Genomic DNA, 17,333 nt, shown 5'->3' on the forward strand with positions numbered 1-17,333 from the left:
TAATTTGGGTTTTTAATTGATTAATTAAATTTGATAAATTTTATTCTTTGGTCCTCTAACTTGTTGATTTATTTTGGACAGGTTTAATAGCTTTATTCTATTACAAAACTGTCAAAATTGGAGATCAAGTCAACCCTAAACTTTGGCTACACATGGCTGTCTATAAACCAGTCTTTGGTTTAATTGCACAAGGTCCTTGAAGAGTTGAAGAAATTAGAGATTTACCTGAAGATTTGCACTTGACAGAATCTTAGTCTTGAGTTTTTGTGGCACTCAAATTGACCAAAAATCAAGGAAAAATCAGGTCAACTTGCTCAATTTATGGTCGGCCACCCATGAAAGATGCTTCAAAAGATGAAAACTCCTATTTTAGCAAACTATCCCCCTCTCCTCACCTATAAATAAGACCCTCTCATTCCTTCATTCATCATCCCTCAAACATCATTCTCTCTTTTCTCCAAATTCTCTTAGCCTTTTCTGTTCCCACACCTAGCATCATCTTTGCATAGAGATTTTAGCAATTAAGCCTCTTAAAGAACCCTTGGTCAGCCACCTTGGAGAGCCATAAGCAAAGGAGCAAAGTAAAGGAATGAAAAAGCCTCGTCAGTTAGAGTCTTGGGTGACAGCCACTCTGAATTGGGTTTATTCTTCCTTTTCTTTAATAAAATGCGTATTTACTAAGTAAAGGATTCCGAAAGGATCTAATATGGTTTCCAAACTCATGAAAGATCGAGTTGCCATGGAATGTTTTTCCGAATGTTATTAAGCATGTTGATAATAAATTAAGTTTGATTAAAGTAATTATCCTAGTTTATTTATGTTATAATTGTTGCAAATTGTGTTTAATTTTACTAAAATCTATTTCATTCATATAGTTTGTATACTTAGGATAATTTGAATTAGGGATCATTGGATTTAGTTTAATATATTTATTTTCAATTTGATTTATTTCTAACATTACTAACTTATTCTTTTTAATTTTTATGATTTTCTTTTCAGGTGTTTATGATCATAGATCGAATTATCGATTATTGAGCAAACTTTTAGACAAAGAAGACGTGAACGAATAGCTCAAAGGCAAGTCAAGATGGACCTTGGAAATCAGAATCAAGACTAAGGTAATGAAGCCGATCATGTACGAAATCCTATCCTCATTGCCGCTGATAGGGATTGATGCATCAGACAATATGCTGTGCCATTTTTCAGTGAGTTAAACCCAGGAATTAGAAAGCTAGATATTGAGGCCACCCAGTTTCAATTGAAACCAGTGATGTTTCAAATGCTACAAACGGTGGGCCAATTTAGTAGTATGCCCACGGAAGATCCAAATCTCCACCTTCAATTGTTTATGAAGGTGAGTGATTCATTCAAGATAGCCGGTGTGACTGAAGACGCACTGAGGTTGAAGTTGTTTCTGTACTCATTGCGAGATCGAGCACGAGCATGGCTCAATTCATTGCCACCAAGTTCCATATCTACATGGCAAGAATTAGTAGAGAGAGTTTTGGTTAAGTATTTCCTACCTAGAAAAAACGCTAATTCAAGGAAAAAGATCACAACTTTCCAACAATTGGATGACGAGTCTTTGTATGAGGCTTGGGAGCGATTGAAGGAGTTACTTCGTAAGTGTCCTCATCATTGGATTCCTCATTGTATCTAGTTAGAGACATTCTATAATGGTCTAAATGCAAATACAAGATTGATGGTATATGCTTCCGCGAATGGTGCAATTTTTCTAAGTTTTATAATGAGGTTTATGAGGTCATCGAGAGGATCGCGAGTAATAACTATCAATGGCCAACAAATCGACTAGCTTTAGGAAGCCGTGTAGCTAGATTTCATGAAGTTGACGCCCTCACACCATTATCAGCTCAGGTATCATTTATTTCTTCTATGATAAAACAGTTAACCGCTAATAGTACTAATAATTCTGCAGCTCAGCCACCAAGTCTGTTTGAAGTAGTTTCCTGTGTATACTGTGGGGAAGGTCATTCTTTTGAGAATTGTCCATCAAATCCCGAGTCAGTGTACTATGTGGGGAACCAATATCAAAATAGGAGTGGATAAGGACCCTAGTCCAACTTCTACAATCCTTCATAGCATAATCATCCTAAATTTTCTTGGAGCAACCAAGGAAATGGATTGAACAATAATTTATTATAGCAAAAACCCAACCAATCTCAAGGATATAATCAGTAAGATCCAAAACTACCTCAAGTTGAGGAATCAAACTGTTTGGAGAACTTGTTGAAAGTGTACATGGAAAAGAATGAAGCTTTGATCCAAAGCGAAGCAACAACACTAAAAAATTTGGAAAACTAGATGGGTCAGTGAGCTATAGAGCTACATAATAGACCGCAAGGAACCTTGCCGAGTGATACTAAGTATCCAAGAAATTTGGGTAAAGAACATATCAAGGCAGTGGCATTCCGAAGTGGTAAAATTCTAAAACCGCGGTTGATTGATGTCGAAGATAAGCTCAATGAGAAGAATCAACAAGCTATTGAAGTTCCTACACCAAAGGAATTAGAATCTACAAAGTCTGACAAGGTAAACCCTGACTTAGTGAATTCAGATATTTTAACATCTTCTTTGAATGTAGATTTATCCACTCAGAAAAGTTGTTCGGTTCAACCGAAAGTTCCATCACCTCCATATCTGCAAAGATTGTAGCAATATAAGTAGAAATAAGAGGTGCAATTCAAGAAGTTTTTAGATGTTCTAAAGCAGTTGCACTTCAATATTCTGTTGGTGAAGGCTTTAGAATAAATCCCGAATTATGTGAAGTTTATGAAGGATACATTGTCCAAGAAAAAATGGCTGAGTGAGTATGAGACTGTTGCCTTGATAAAGGAGTGTAGTGCATTCCTGCAGAACAAATTTCCACTGAAATTGAAAGACCCAGGAAGCTTTACTATACCCTGTAACCTTGGTGCATCTTACTATGGTAAAGCTTTGTGTGGCTCAGGAGTGAGTATCAACTTGATGCCTAAGTCTATTTTCAGGATGTTAGGGATAAGTGAAGTAAGACCTACAACTGTGACGCTTCAGCTAGCAGATTGATCTTTAGCATATCCCGAAGGAAAGATCGAGGATGTTTTGGTAAGAGTCGATAAATTTATTTTTCCTATTGATTTCATTATCTTAGATTTTAAAGACCTTTCTTAGCCATGAGAAGAACGTTAATTGATGTGAAAAAAGAACTCACCATGCAAGTTCAAAATGATAGGTAACCTTTAACATTCTTAAAGCAATGAAATTTCTTGATCCGGTAGAGGAGTGTTCAGTTATGGAAGAGATAGAAACCTTGGTTTCTGTGGAAAGCAAGTTTGAAGAAGATCCATTGGAGGAAGAAGAAGAAGAAGAAGAAGAAGATCCATTGGTTTCTGTGGAAAGCAAGTTTGAAGAAGAAGGTGAAGAAAACATGGCTTTGATGAAAACCAATCTGGGAAATTTAATTCAGTCCACACGGTTTGAACCATTTGAGTTGGTAGTTAAAGAATTTGTGCAACCCACGTTGTCAATTGAAGATCTACCTAAACTTGAACTAATGGTACTTCCTTCCCATTTGAAATATGTTTATTTAGGTGATTGCTCTACTTTGCCTGTGATTATTTCAGCGAAATTGACAGAAGATCAAGAGGAGCAACTAATTATTGTTTTAAAGATATTTAAGAAAGCAATTGGTTGGACCATAGCTGATATTCGAGGTATAAGCTTTTCTTTTTGCATGTATAAAATCATTTTAGATGAAGGTGAAAAAGCTCGAATTGATGGGCAAAAGAGGCTCAATCCTATTATGAAAGAAGTTGTGAGAAAGGAAGTGATCAAATGGTTCGATGCAGGAATCATCTATCCTATTTCAGATAGTTCGTGGGTAAGTCCAGTGCAGTGTGTGCCGAAGAAAGGTGGAATCACGATTGTTGAAAATGAGCATAACGAGTTAATTCCAACAAGAACTATTACCGGATGTAGAATTTGTATTGATTACAGAAAGTTGAACAAAGCCACTCGAAAGGACCATTTTCTATTGCTTTTTATGGATCAGATGTTAGATCGACTGGCATGTAATGAATTTTATTTTTTTAGATGGCTATTCGGGTATATCCAAATAGTTGTTGCCCCGGAAGACCAAAATAAAACAACCTTTACTTGTCCATATGGTACGTTTTCTTTTAGGCAAATGGCTTTTGGTTTGTGCAATGCGCTTGCAACTTTTCAACGATGCATGATGGCAGTATTTACTAATATGGTTGAAAATTTTGTTGAGCTTTTTATGGATGATTTTTCTATTTTTGGTAGCACTTACGATATCTGTTTGAGTAATTTGGCTAAGGTACTAAAGAGATGCGAAGACACAAATCTTGTCCTTAATTGGGAAAAATGTCATTTTATGGTCAAGGAAGGAATTGTCTTAGGTCATAAGATCTCAAAAAAAGGAATTGAAGTCGATAAAGCAAAGGTGGACTTAATTGAAAGATTACCGACCCCAATGAATGTGAAAGGAGACAGAAGTTTCTTAGGCCATGCCAGTTTTTATCGAAGGTTTATCAAAGGTTTCTCAAAAATTTCTAAACCGTTGTGTTTGTTGATAGAGAAAGATACAGTGTTTGATTTCAACAAAGCATGTTTGGAAGCTTTTGAAGAGCTAAAGAAGCGGTTAATCTCAGTCCCAATAATCGTTACACTTGATTGGAACTCACCTTTTGAGTTGATGTGTGATGCAAGTGATTATGTCGTTGGAGCTGTGATGGGTCAAAGAAGAAATAAAGTGTTTCACGCTATTTACTATGCAAGTTGAACTTTGACGGGAGCCCAACGCAATTATATGATAATCAAAAAGGAACTCTTCGGTATAGTTTTTACTTTTGACAAATTCCACTCATATCTTATAGGTACCAAAGTTATAGTATTTACTGACCATGCGATCATTAAATACTTGCTCACGAAGAAAGATGCAAAACCAAGGCTAATTCGTTGGATGCTTTTACTCCAAGAATTTGACCTTGAGATCCAAGACAGAAAAGGTGTTGAAAATCCAATAGTTGACCATCTGTCGAGGTTGGAGCAAGATGAAGTAACTCAGTCATGTGTGCCTATCAACGAGAATTTCCCATATGAACACTTATTTGAGGTAAATCAAATTCATGAAATACCCTGGTTTGCCGATTTTTCCAATTATCTTGCATGTGGAATAATTCCTCGAGAAGTGACATACCAACAAAGGAAAATATTCCTTCATGATAGTCGGTATTATCTTTGGGAGGATCCGTTTTTGTTTCAACAATGTGTAGACAATATAGTCTGAAAGTATGTAGCTGAAAGTGAGATTGCTGAGATCTTGTATCATTGCCATCCATCTCCAAGTGGGGGACACTTTGGTGGTTCACATATTGCAGCAAAGATTTTGCAAGCAGGTTTCTTTTGCCCAACACTATTTAAAGATAGTTATGCTTACGTGAAAATCTGTGATAAATGCCAAAGGACTGAAAATATATCAAGGACGAATGAGATGCCCTTGACAAACATTTTGGAGATTGAATTGTTTGACGCATGGGGCATTAACTTCTTAGGCACGTTCCTTTCTTCGTATGGGAACAAATACATCTTAGCTTCTGTGGACTATGTATCCAAGTGGGTTGAAGCTGAAGCATACCCTACAAATGATGCTAAGGTAGTCATGCGATTCCTACATAAACATGTGTTTAGACGATTTGGGACACCAAGAGATGTTATTAGTGATGAAGGTTCTCACTTTGTGAACAAATGGCTTAAGTGGTTGCTTGACAAATATGATGTGAAGCACAAGATTGCTACTGCCTATCACCTCCAGTCTAATGGGAAAGTTGAAAGAGTGAATCATGAAATCAAAGGTATCCTTGAAAAGGTAGTACGCCTTAGCAAAAAAGATTTGTCTCGAAGGCTTGATGATGCATTATGGGCCCATCGAACAACATTTAAGACTCCGTTTGGAATGACTCCTTACCAGTTAGTCTTTGGAAAGGCATGTCATTTGCCGTTAGAGTTGGAGAATAAAGCTCACTAGGCTTTGAAGCAGTTGAACTTTGATCTTAAGAAAGCTAGTGAGAGAAGGATGTTACAACTTGATGAGTTGGAAGAGCTGAGGTTGTTTTCCTGTGAGAATGGAAAAATGTGTAAAGAAAGTTTAAAGAGATGGCATGATAGTCATATACAACCTCGCGAGTTTAAAGAAGGCCAGAAGGTTTTGTTGTTTCATTCAAGGTTGAAGTTATTTCTTGGGAAGCTTAAATCCTGATGGAAAGGACATTATACCATCTACTGAGTTTATCCTTATGGAGCTATTGAATTATACAACAATTATGGATGTATGTTTAAAGTTAATGGTCAACGTCTCCAACACTACTAGGATGGTGAAGTTGAGAGAATTGAATCCTCACTCAAATTAGCAGACCTTTAATTATTCATGGACACATTTTGCAAATAAATAAATAATTAGAAATTATTTTCTTAACTTATTACATTTAATTAATTCTGTCTAAGGTGATTGGAACTGAAGAGGGACCGTTGTGACCCCTCCAACCTTTCTTGGGAATTAATTTGATGTAGTTTTTTAAGAAGAAATTTTCTAATTAAGACTTAAAATTTTTAACTTTTATTTGTTCTGCTTAAATTTTAAATTTTTATGTTAATAAAGGGGGTCAAATTTGGCCCAAGTACTAATCAGTTTTTCTTTTAGTAAGATACAGTTTGACACCCAAGACAGCAAAAAGGAGAGAAAAATCCATGCCTTGCCGTCCACCCATGTCTTGCCGCCCAAGTAATCCTAATGTTGCTAAAGTTTTGCTACATGTTGCCCTAATATTTCCATATATACACCCCTCTCCATTTTACTAATTTTCATATCCCTCAAAGCAAATTGCTTACACCTTAAAAATTCCTAAATCTCCCTTTTCTGTCGTCAACCTCAAATCTCAGAAGAAACCCTAATTTTCTTTCCTTTTTCCAAAAATTCTCTATTGTCACTGCAAAGAGGTTGCCGAAGCACCACCATTGCTGTCGCATGTCATCATTACCACCGCACCATCCTTGCTGTCGTAAGATTTTTGCCGTAGCAAGTTCTACCCACTTTGCCGATTTCTCTTTTCTCTTTTGTATAGGAACTTTGCCGAATTTTCGGGAAAAGATACCATGTCTCGTAAAAGAACTAGATTTTCAAAGACTACTCCTGAAAACCCAATTTTTATTGATGAATAAGTGAAAGAGAGATTTGATTCAATTTCAAGCTTCAACCTATGATGCCGAAAAAAGGTTTTGACTTCAATAGTAATGATTTCATGGTTGTCCCTATACCGATTAGAAAGAAAATCAATGCTCTCAAGTGGGAACGATTTTGTGATGCTTGTTCACTTTTCGATGATGATCTAGTTCGAGAATTCTATGCTAGTTTCACTACGCAAGATGCTATTGAAGTCATCGTTCGAAAGAAAAAGGTACCTCTTACTTTTAAGTCCATCAATGATTTGTTTAATTTACCTGATGTTGAAGAAGATGAGTACTACCTTATGATGAACAATATCAATTGGGATTTTCTTCAACAAGTGCTTGATGTTGTGACAAATCCGAGATCCCAATGGATTATAAGAAAGTATGGGAGCCATTCTTGTTGAAGAGAATACTTAAAACCAATAGCAAAGGTATGGTTTTATTTCGTTTGCTACAGTTTTATGCCTATCTCACATAGTTCCACCATCTCGATGGAACGAATGCTTTTGTTATATGCAATTTTGAAAGAAAAGTCCATTAATGTTGGGAAAATTATCCTCAAGGAGATTCGTGATTGTGCTAAAAAGAAGAAAAGAAGTGTTTATTTCCCGTCACTAATCACTTCACTTTGTTTAAAGGCTCGTGTTAAAACACAAGCAAATCTGAAGGGGTAATATGTTCAAGGATGCATTACAAATCATGATCTTGAAAGATTAGTAGAGAGGGTGGATGAACTGAATCAAGGCGAGCAAGAAGAGCCAACTGAGCCAGATACAGATGAGTCAATAGATGGATCTGAAACTGAAGCTAATTCAGTCACAGACACTGAAGAGGAAGAATCTAATAAGGAACAGAACATTCTTGAACCAATGGTTGAGCTAGATGAAGAACCAGTCAAGCTAAGTGTTGAACATGAATATACAACTCCCATGTCGACTTCTACAAGTACTTCAAGAAAATCAGAGTTGTGAATTTTGATGGATATGAGCAAGTTCATGCACAATCAACAACAAGCTTACTGGAAATATGCAAAAATTAGAGACGACTCAATTTGAAATACTTTTAAGAATATCTCTAATACTTTTGTTCCTGAGTTCCCAGATGCTATCCTTGAGACATGGACGAAATATACTGACGATGCAAGCAGAGATGGAGCTAAGGAGGACAAGGGGAATAAGTCAGAAAAATAAAATGAGGGATTCTTCTCTTGTTATTTATTTAATTATTTTTAGGTCTTTATGAATTTATTTCTTTCGTAATTGGGATTTAATTTTAGCAGAATAAAACATAACAAGCATGAACAAACTTAAAACTTCATTAGAAAGAATAAGACTAAGTGATGTGGTAATGGAATGAACATGTCTAGGATTGGGTTATTAGGGAAGACTTGGTATTTAAGGAGTCTTAATGACTCACCTCTCTTTCTTTACAACCGTACCTGGTGTTTAGTTTTCATTCATTATTTTGTTTTTGCAAAGAGGACATTGCTTCTTTTTAAAGGGGGTAAGGCAAATAAATTGCTCAAACTTTTAATTTTTTTTCAAGTATGCTTCAATTATTTCTTTCATAAGTATGTTTTAAATAAATGAATGTTTAGAGATATTTTTTTGTTACTGAGATGTTTTGTATGCAAGTATGAATAATGATTTTATCTAAGTGAAAGTATGTTATCATGAAGAATGGAATACTTGTATGATATTAGCTTTAGTAATGTTTGCCATGAAAGCTTAGTTCCTTTTGAGATTAGACATGCATGAAGGTTTATATCTTTAGAATTGACTTAGTAACTTTCTTGAGGCGAAATCTTAAGGGACATAAAAATCTAAAATGATATAGGCACTATTTCTTTGGACCGTTTGAGCCTTTTCAAGCCAACCCTATAATATTAGACCCTTGAAATTGTAATTTTGAGCTTAAAGGCCTGTTTTTGCAATGAACCAACATTATATGCCAGTTACCATCTTTTTAAAATTATCCTAATTTTGTGCACCTATATTAACTAAATTTGTCTTGAGAATCAACATTTGAGGAAATTTTCATAAAGATGTATGTGCTCATGCTTAAAAAAAAGCAAAGAAAAGTTCGCTTAGTCTCCAAAAAGGAAAAATGTATGAGCTTGAGTTAAAAATAAGTTTGGGGGTGTTCCAAAGGTTCACTTAAAGAAAAAGGTTGTATTACGAGAAAACCAAGACAAAGTTAAAGGTTAACATTTTAAAACTGAAATGTCCCATCTCGTAAAATCCCTACCTTTAACTGAGCCTCATTACAACCTTATAAAAGACCTATTGATTTGATGATTATGTCACCTACATTAGTGGAGAGGAAATACTAAGTTCAACATATGAAGATCATAAATAAGCCTTGTGATTTTTTGCTTGATTGATAGGAAATTTTGTTGAATGAAGAATGTTATCTATGGTTGTGACATAGATGCAAAAATATGATTCATGTTGTCATATTTTGACGCTTAGTATAATCTTAAGGAATGTTTGCATATGAATTACTTGTTAATAAAGAAGATTGGTAAGCATGAAGTTATTAATGCATGATTATGGGACAAAGATTGATGCTGCTTACACAATTAGTAATTTTGCCGTAGCAAGACCTTTTGTTGTGCATAAATATTACTCGGGACGAGCAATGATTTAAGTTTGGGGGTGTGTAAACAGAAAAATATATAGGATTTTTCCTATGTAATTTATCACCTTTTTACTTAAATCTGTTGTTAAAAATAAGTAATTGTTTAATAAATTAATGAAAAATGTGAAAATATGAAATTAGGACATAGAAATTATTAAAATGAGATTTTATGCTTTATTATATAGTTTTCATGCAATAAATGGCTTATTTTATATTAATTTGAATATATTATATTTTTTAAGACATAAAGTGGGCCATGCATGATTAAATTAAACAATAAAATATAAAATTATATTTAATAATTCATTTTAAAATATTTCATTAATAATTTGGGTTTTTAATTAATTAATTAAATTTGATAAATTTTATTCTTCGGTCCTTTAACTTGTTAATTTATTCTGGACAGGTTTGATAGCTTTGTTGGATTACAAAACCATCCAAATTGGAGACCAAGTCGACCCCAAAATTCGGCTGCACATGGCTGGCTATAAACCACTCTTTGGTTTAATTGCACAAGGTCGTTGAAAAGTAGAAGAAATTAGAGATTTACCTGAAGATTTGCACTTAACCAAGTCTCAGTCATGAGTTGTTGTGGCACTCAAATTGACCAAAAATCAAGTAAAATCAGCTCAACTTGCTCAATTTATGGTCGGCCACCCATGGAAGATGCTTCAAAAGATGAAAACTCCTATTTTTAGGAAACTATCCCCCTCTCCTCGCCTATAAATAAGACTCCCCCATTCCTTTATTCATCATCCTTCAAGCATCATTCTCTCTTTTCTCCAAATTCTCTTACCCTTTTCCATTCCTGCACCTAGCATCATCTCTTCATAGAGATTTTAGCCATTAAGCCTCTTAAAGAACCCTTGGTCGGCCACCTTGGAAAGCCATCAGTAAAGGAGCAAAGCAAAGGAATGAAGGAGCCTCGTCAGTCAGAGTCCTGGGTGCAGCCACTCTGAATTGGGTTTTATCTTCCTTTTCTTTAAGTTAATATAAAGATGTTTGATGTGTGTTCTTTGTTCTTGTTTATAACAATGTTAGCTTAATTTTCTTTAAGATAGGATGTTTGCGTTAATTAAATAATATTTATTTGATTCATGCTTATAATGTTTCTGCCTCAATCGATCATGTTTTCAATTAAAATCAAATCTGTATTTCATTCATACGTGATTGAAATACACCTGAATTAGCTGAGCAGTCCTCACCAGACGATGGCTAATGGACACATAATTGAAATATACACGCTCAATTTAGATCCTGACCTGATTAAATTGAAGGTTGCATAACAACTCTGACCAAGCTCTGTTATCTACATAGTTTTTTGATTTGTGTAATTAAATTGTTTCAAACCTAACCCGTCCCTGTTACCTCACATGAATGCTAAGAAATCCTTAGTAAATAAGGATTGGTAAAATGCGTATTTACTAAGTAAAGGATTTTGAAAGGACCCAATGAGGTTTCCAAACTGATGAAAGATTGAGTTGCCATGGAATGTTTTTCCGAATGTTATTAAGCATGTGGATAATAAATTGAGTTTGATTAAAGTAATTATCCTAGTTTATTTATGTTATAATTGTTGCAAATTATGTTTAATTTTACTAAAATCTATTTCATTCATATAGTTTGCATACTTAGAATAATTTGCATTAGGGATCATTGCATTTATTTTAATATATTTTAATCACCACTTCTCAACTATATTGTGTTTTTATTTACCGAATTGTTAATATAATTTTACAAATTAAGTGACTTAGCACAAATACAATCCATGTGGAGATGATAACTCGATACTTATTTATTACTTGATAACGACTGTGTACACTTGCACAAACCTACGCATTACAACAATCGAGTATAACTTGGGTAAGGCTAATGTTGTGGCAGATGCATTGAGTACGAAGTCCATGTTGGAATTGAGAGCAATGTTTGCTAGGTTGAGTTTATCTAATAATGGTGGTTTGCTTGTTGAGTTACAAGTGCTAACAACTTTGATTGAGGAGATTAGACTGAAGTAGATTTTAGATTCTGAGGGTAAGACTTTTGATTTTGCTTATAATTCGGAGGGTGTTTTCTGATATCGTGGGAGATTCTGTGTACCTTCTAATTCTGATGTAAGACAGTCCATATTTTGGGAAGCACATAATAGTTCCTATCCTACGCATCTTGGGGGAATAAGATGTATAGCAATCTTCTTGAACAGTATTGGTGGCCGAGACTAAAACGTGATGCTTGACGTGACAACAAGTCTAGGCTAAACAACAATTCCCTTTGAGTTAACTCAAGTTCCTCACTAGAAGTGGGAGCGTATCACCGTGAATTTTGTTAGTGGGTTACTGGTGACATCTAAGAAAGATTTTCTATGGGTGATTGTGGATCGATTGATCAAATCTACTCATTTCTTACCAGTACGCACCGATTATTCATTACAAAGGCTAGCGAGGTTTTACATCACTAAGATTGTAAGACTTCATGTAGTACCAGTATCTATTATTTCTGACCAGGATCCTCACTTTACATCACGTTTTGGGAAGAGTTTGCATGATGCACTAGGTACGAGATTGAATTTTAGTACTGCTTATCATTCGCAGTCTAATGGGCAACCTTAGTGAGTTATTCAAATTTTCGAGGACATGTTACGAGGATGTGCAATCAATTTCTGAGGTAATTGGAAGGAGCATTTACCAATTTCAGAGTTTGCTTATAATAATATTTTCTAGTCAAGCATTCAAATGGGTCCGTATGAGGCACTTTATGCTCGCAGGTGTGGGACACCTTTGTGTTCGATGGATTTGGAGGAGAAGAAAGTGTTGGGAAAATATTTAGTTCAAGAGACTGAGAACATTGTGAAAATTATTCGGGATTGGTTGAAAGCAGCACCAGATTGACAAAATTCCTACTTCGACTAAAAGTGGATGGATATTGAGTATAATTTCGGTGACCAAGTCTTCCTTAAGGCTTCACCGTGGAAGAACATTTTGAGATTCAGTGTAACACCCCTAGCCCGTATCCATTGCCAAATTAGGGTTACAGAGCATTACCGTACAAGCAAAACATTGAAACATACATTTCATACATTACTAAAAACATATTATAAAACAATCATTCACAAACATATCATTAAAAAATCGAGCCCTCGAAGTCCTAGAAACATCTTAGAAACAATTCAAGACCAATTTGAAATCATTTGGAAAGTTTATGAAAAAGTTATAAATTTTCGAACACAGGGGTCACGCGGCCGTGTGCCATACATGGCTGAAACACATGCCCATGTTTGAGGCCGTGTAACCTTCGAAATAGGGACACACAGTCGTGTCCCAGTCAGTTTCCTCACTTATGTAACTCTTTGAGTAGGGTCACACGGTCGTGTCAGACAACCGTGTGCCAGCCTCTGTAACTCTAAAAATTACCTCACACGCCCATTTGTCAGGTTGTTTGTTAGGCCCTTTAACTAACTGACTTGCATGCAAAGAGATTTTCGGGGGACAAATGGCCATGTCGCCAAGCTGTGTGTCATATAGGCTGAGTCACACGCCCGTGTCTCCGACCATGTGGACATAAAATTCACCCAAAACAAGCCATTTACAATACCACATCATGCATGAACCTTTAGTCCTATGTGCACATAATCAAAGCATCAAAACCCTATCAAAATTTACATGTAATAACCAATTCAATAGTCCTAAAATCAACTAACCAATATCCCATTCAAGGCACCTTAAATGCAAACCTCAAAACTTAACTAAACATGCATATTTAGTCACATTTCTGCCATCAATTATAATTCCACTTCTATCAAATCATTCCACCAACATGACCATTAACACATTACTATAAACATACCATTTGAGCCATTCCACACATGCATCACAAGTACTCAAAATGACACAATCCAACAAGGTATCAAATGTGTAACACCCCTAACCTGTACTCATCGTTAGAATAGGATTATAGAGCATTACTATAAAAATGTGACATAAAAACATACATTTCCAAATATTAAAATAAACATAGCATAATCCATTCATATGCATGACTATCGTCCCTTAATCGAACCCTCGTGGCCCTAGAAACACTTTAGAAGTGATTCGGGACTAAATTGGAAAAATCAGAATCTTTAAGAAAAAGTTAAAAGTTGAACTATAGGGGTCAAAAAGCCATGCGGCTAGACCGTGTGACTCAAACAGTTGAGACACACGCTCGTGTCTCAGGCTGTGTAACAATCGAAATAGGGACACATGCATAACTCTCTAAGTTGGGTTGCACGACCAAGTTACATGCCCGTGTGCTAGGCTGTGTTAGGCCATGTAACTGCCTGACCTATAACCTTTAAGAACTACTTGGGACACACAGTCGTGGTGCATGGCCGTGTGTCACACACGGCTGAGACAAACACCTGTGTCTCAAGCCGTGTGGACAAGAAATTAGCCAAAATCAAGCCATTTCCATCACTCATTCCAAGCATGTACCTACAAGCCTTTTGCACCCTTGACCAAGGCATGAAAACATACCAAAACATGCACAAAATGACAAATTTATTAGACAAAATTCCATTAAACCAATATGCCATATAGGCACTTCAATCACAATAAAAATAATATACCTAAACATAAGCATATTTGATCACATTGCTACCATTTCAAAATATACCATACTTGAGCTATACCATGTCAATATAAACTTACCATTTGGACCATTACGCACATGCATCAAAATCACATAAGTGACACAAACCAATCATTTCCAAATGGTACCAAACAACCAACATATATATATATACCAAAATAAACACTTAGCAATCAACTTAAACTTTAAACATAAGTCCACCTATACATGCCATTATAACCTTGGTCAAAACCTCAAAACCTACCAATATGATAATTAGATAGTGTGATAGATATTTAAGGAGCTTCCAAACCGATCAAGCTTTCGATTATCATTTCAATGCATAACCTTATAATTTAAACATGACTCAATCCAACATAAGTTTGGCACAAGCCTAAGCCTCATCAACAACACATGTTAGTTCTTTAACACATAACTCAATTGAATTATCACATGGTAAGGTAGGTTTTGCATGAACATAATACCATTGAATTGATACATTCCATAAACATAGATATACATTCATTGATCATTATAAATTCATATCTTTCCATAGGTTCATAACATAATCAAGTGGAACACTTACCGTTTCTTTCCTTTTCAAGCCCGTTGAACCACTTAACATAATATCGGATACGCAGGAAAGCTCACACAAAGTGTGCTAAACATATGGTCAAAACCATTCCTTTTTCTTTTCCTTTACATCATTGCTCACTCGAGCCATAAAATGGGTCTTCTCACACAAGCTGACGCTTGGAATGTAAGCTACACGGCGCTACTCACACTAGCTGATAAGCACCTGCAGTAACTGCAGGACCTCAGCCATCAGTAGGACATTCAAGACCAACACCCAAAACATGGTAACCCTAACGACGTATCCTATATATTCCTAAGGTTCAAACGGGGTTTGATAGTCATCGTAACATCGTCTGATTTCCACAATTATTTACATGATAAATACAACAACGACAAATGAATCAAAATAACATTAAATCATTATTTAAGCATACGAGCTTACCTCGATTACAAAGATGTCGAAACAAGATCCACTAATCTAAGGCTTTAGCTTTTCCTCGATCTAGATCCGTACGGGGTTTATCTTGATCTAAATAAGAAAATTCAGTCCATTTAATACTCATACTATTCAACTTAGTCCAAAATTCATGCTTTTAAAAATTACATTTTTTCCTTAATATTTTAACTTCTTTACAATTTAGTCCTTAAGCTCGTAAATTGAAATTTATGCAATTTCATCCACATTTCATGCTAGCCGAATTACCTAGGGACTTCTATCAACCCATACAAACCATCATTTCACAATTTTATCATGATATTTTACTACTTTTATAAATAAGTCCCTAAATTATAATTTCATCAAAAATTACTTTACAAAGCTTATTTATTTAACAAGAAGGGCTCATAATATTTCATTGAATTTCAAGAATCATGCAAACATGTTCATGGAAAAACCTTAAACCTTTAACAGTTTTGTAAAGTAGTCCCTTGGCTAGCTAGATTAAGCTACAACAATCCTGAAAATATAAAAATCATTAAATACAGAATCAAAACACATACCATGCAAGAAAAAATACAATGGTCGAACCCTAGCTATTCTCCCTTTGAATATTCGGTTGAGGAAGAAACAATTTAGAGCAGATGATATCCTTTTCTTATTTAATTTTATCTTTATTTACCTTTTAACATTTTTAACCTTGAAAAACATTAATAATTTCAACAAAACCAATCAATGAATATCCACTAACTATATAAATGGTTTATTTACCATCCAAGTCCTCTTATTTTAAAGTTTCATAGCTATTTAATACCTTTAGCTACTAGAACTCTACTTTTTCACTTTTTCAATTTAGTCATTTTTACTTAATTAAGCATCAAACGTCAAACTTTCTTAACGAATTTTTTATACGACTCTACTAACATACCCTAAATATTAAAATAATAATAAAATATATATTTACCTGTCAGAATTATGATCCTGAAACCACTGTTCTGATATCACTAAAAATAGGCTGTTACAAAATGGTACCAATCAGGACAACTTGCACAAGTTATACATACCAATTCATCCATTAAACATTCAACTAGACACCATTACAAGTCCACCTATACATGCCATTATAACCTTGGCCAAAACATTCAAAAACTACAAATATTTATGCTGGATAGTGTGATAGATCTCCGACGAGCTTCCAAACTGATCAAGCTTCTAATAATCTATAAAACATAGGAAATAAACTACATAATCACATAATGCTTAGTAAGGTCGTAGAAAATAAAACACAACTTACTATTTCATTACATAACAATAAGTATAAACATAATGTTACCCAAACCACAAGCTTGGCACAAGCCTAAACATCATCATCAATACAAAAGTTAGTGCATGTATACATAACTTATTTGGAGTAACCACATGATAAGCCATATTTATAAGAAAACACATCATTTGAATCATACATCCTTTTCATGAGCATATGCATAATTCCATTTGGAAACTTACCATTTCAATCCCTTTTCTTTCCCGTTGAACCAACTAGAATATCATCGGATACTAGGGAAAACTCATACGAAATGTGCTTAAACATATGATTGTAACCTTCCCTTTACATCATTGCTTACATGAGTTGTGAAATGGACCTACTCACACTAGTTGTGGGTCAGAATGTAAGCTACACGATGCTGCTCACACAATTTGTAGAGTGTCCACAAAAAATGCAGGGCCTCAGCCATTGGTAAGACATTCAAGACCAGCACCCGAAACATGAAATCCATAATGGCATGTCATTTGTATCCTGCGAACTCCTAAGGTTCAACTAGGACTCAATAAT

The 17,333-nt window shown here is 35.1% G+C and overlaps 1 non-coding gene across 1 annotated transcript; it reads right to left on the reverse strand.

Annotated features, from left to right (window-relative positions):
• Nucleotides 1-1,538: 1,538 nt before the first annotated feature.
• Nucleotides 1,539-1,644, reverse strand: LOC121216699 (small nucleolar RNA R71). The gene has a single exon (XR_005912878.1). It is a non-coding gene; the product is annotated as a small nucleolar RNA R71 (small nucleolar RNA).
• Nucleotides 1,645-17,333: the final 15,689 nt, after the last annotated feature.

Source organism: Gossypium hirsutum, chromosome D04 (assembly GCF_007990345.1).
Source record: "Gossypium hirsutum isolate 1008001.06 chromosome D04, Gossypium_hirsutum_v2.1, whole genome shotgun sequence".
Classification (NCBI taxonomy): Eukaryota; Viridiplantae; Streptophyta; class Magnoliopsida; order Malvales; family Malvaceae; genus Gossypium; species Gossypium hirsutum.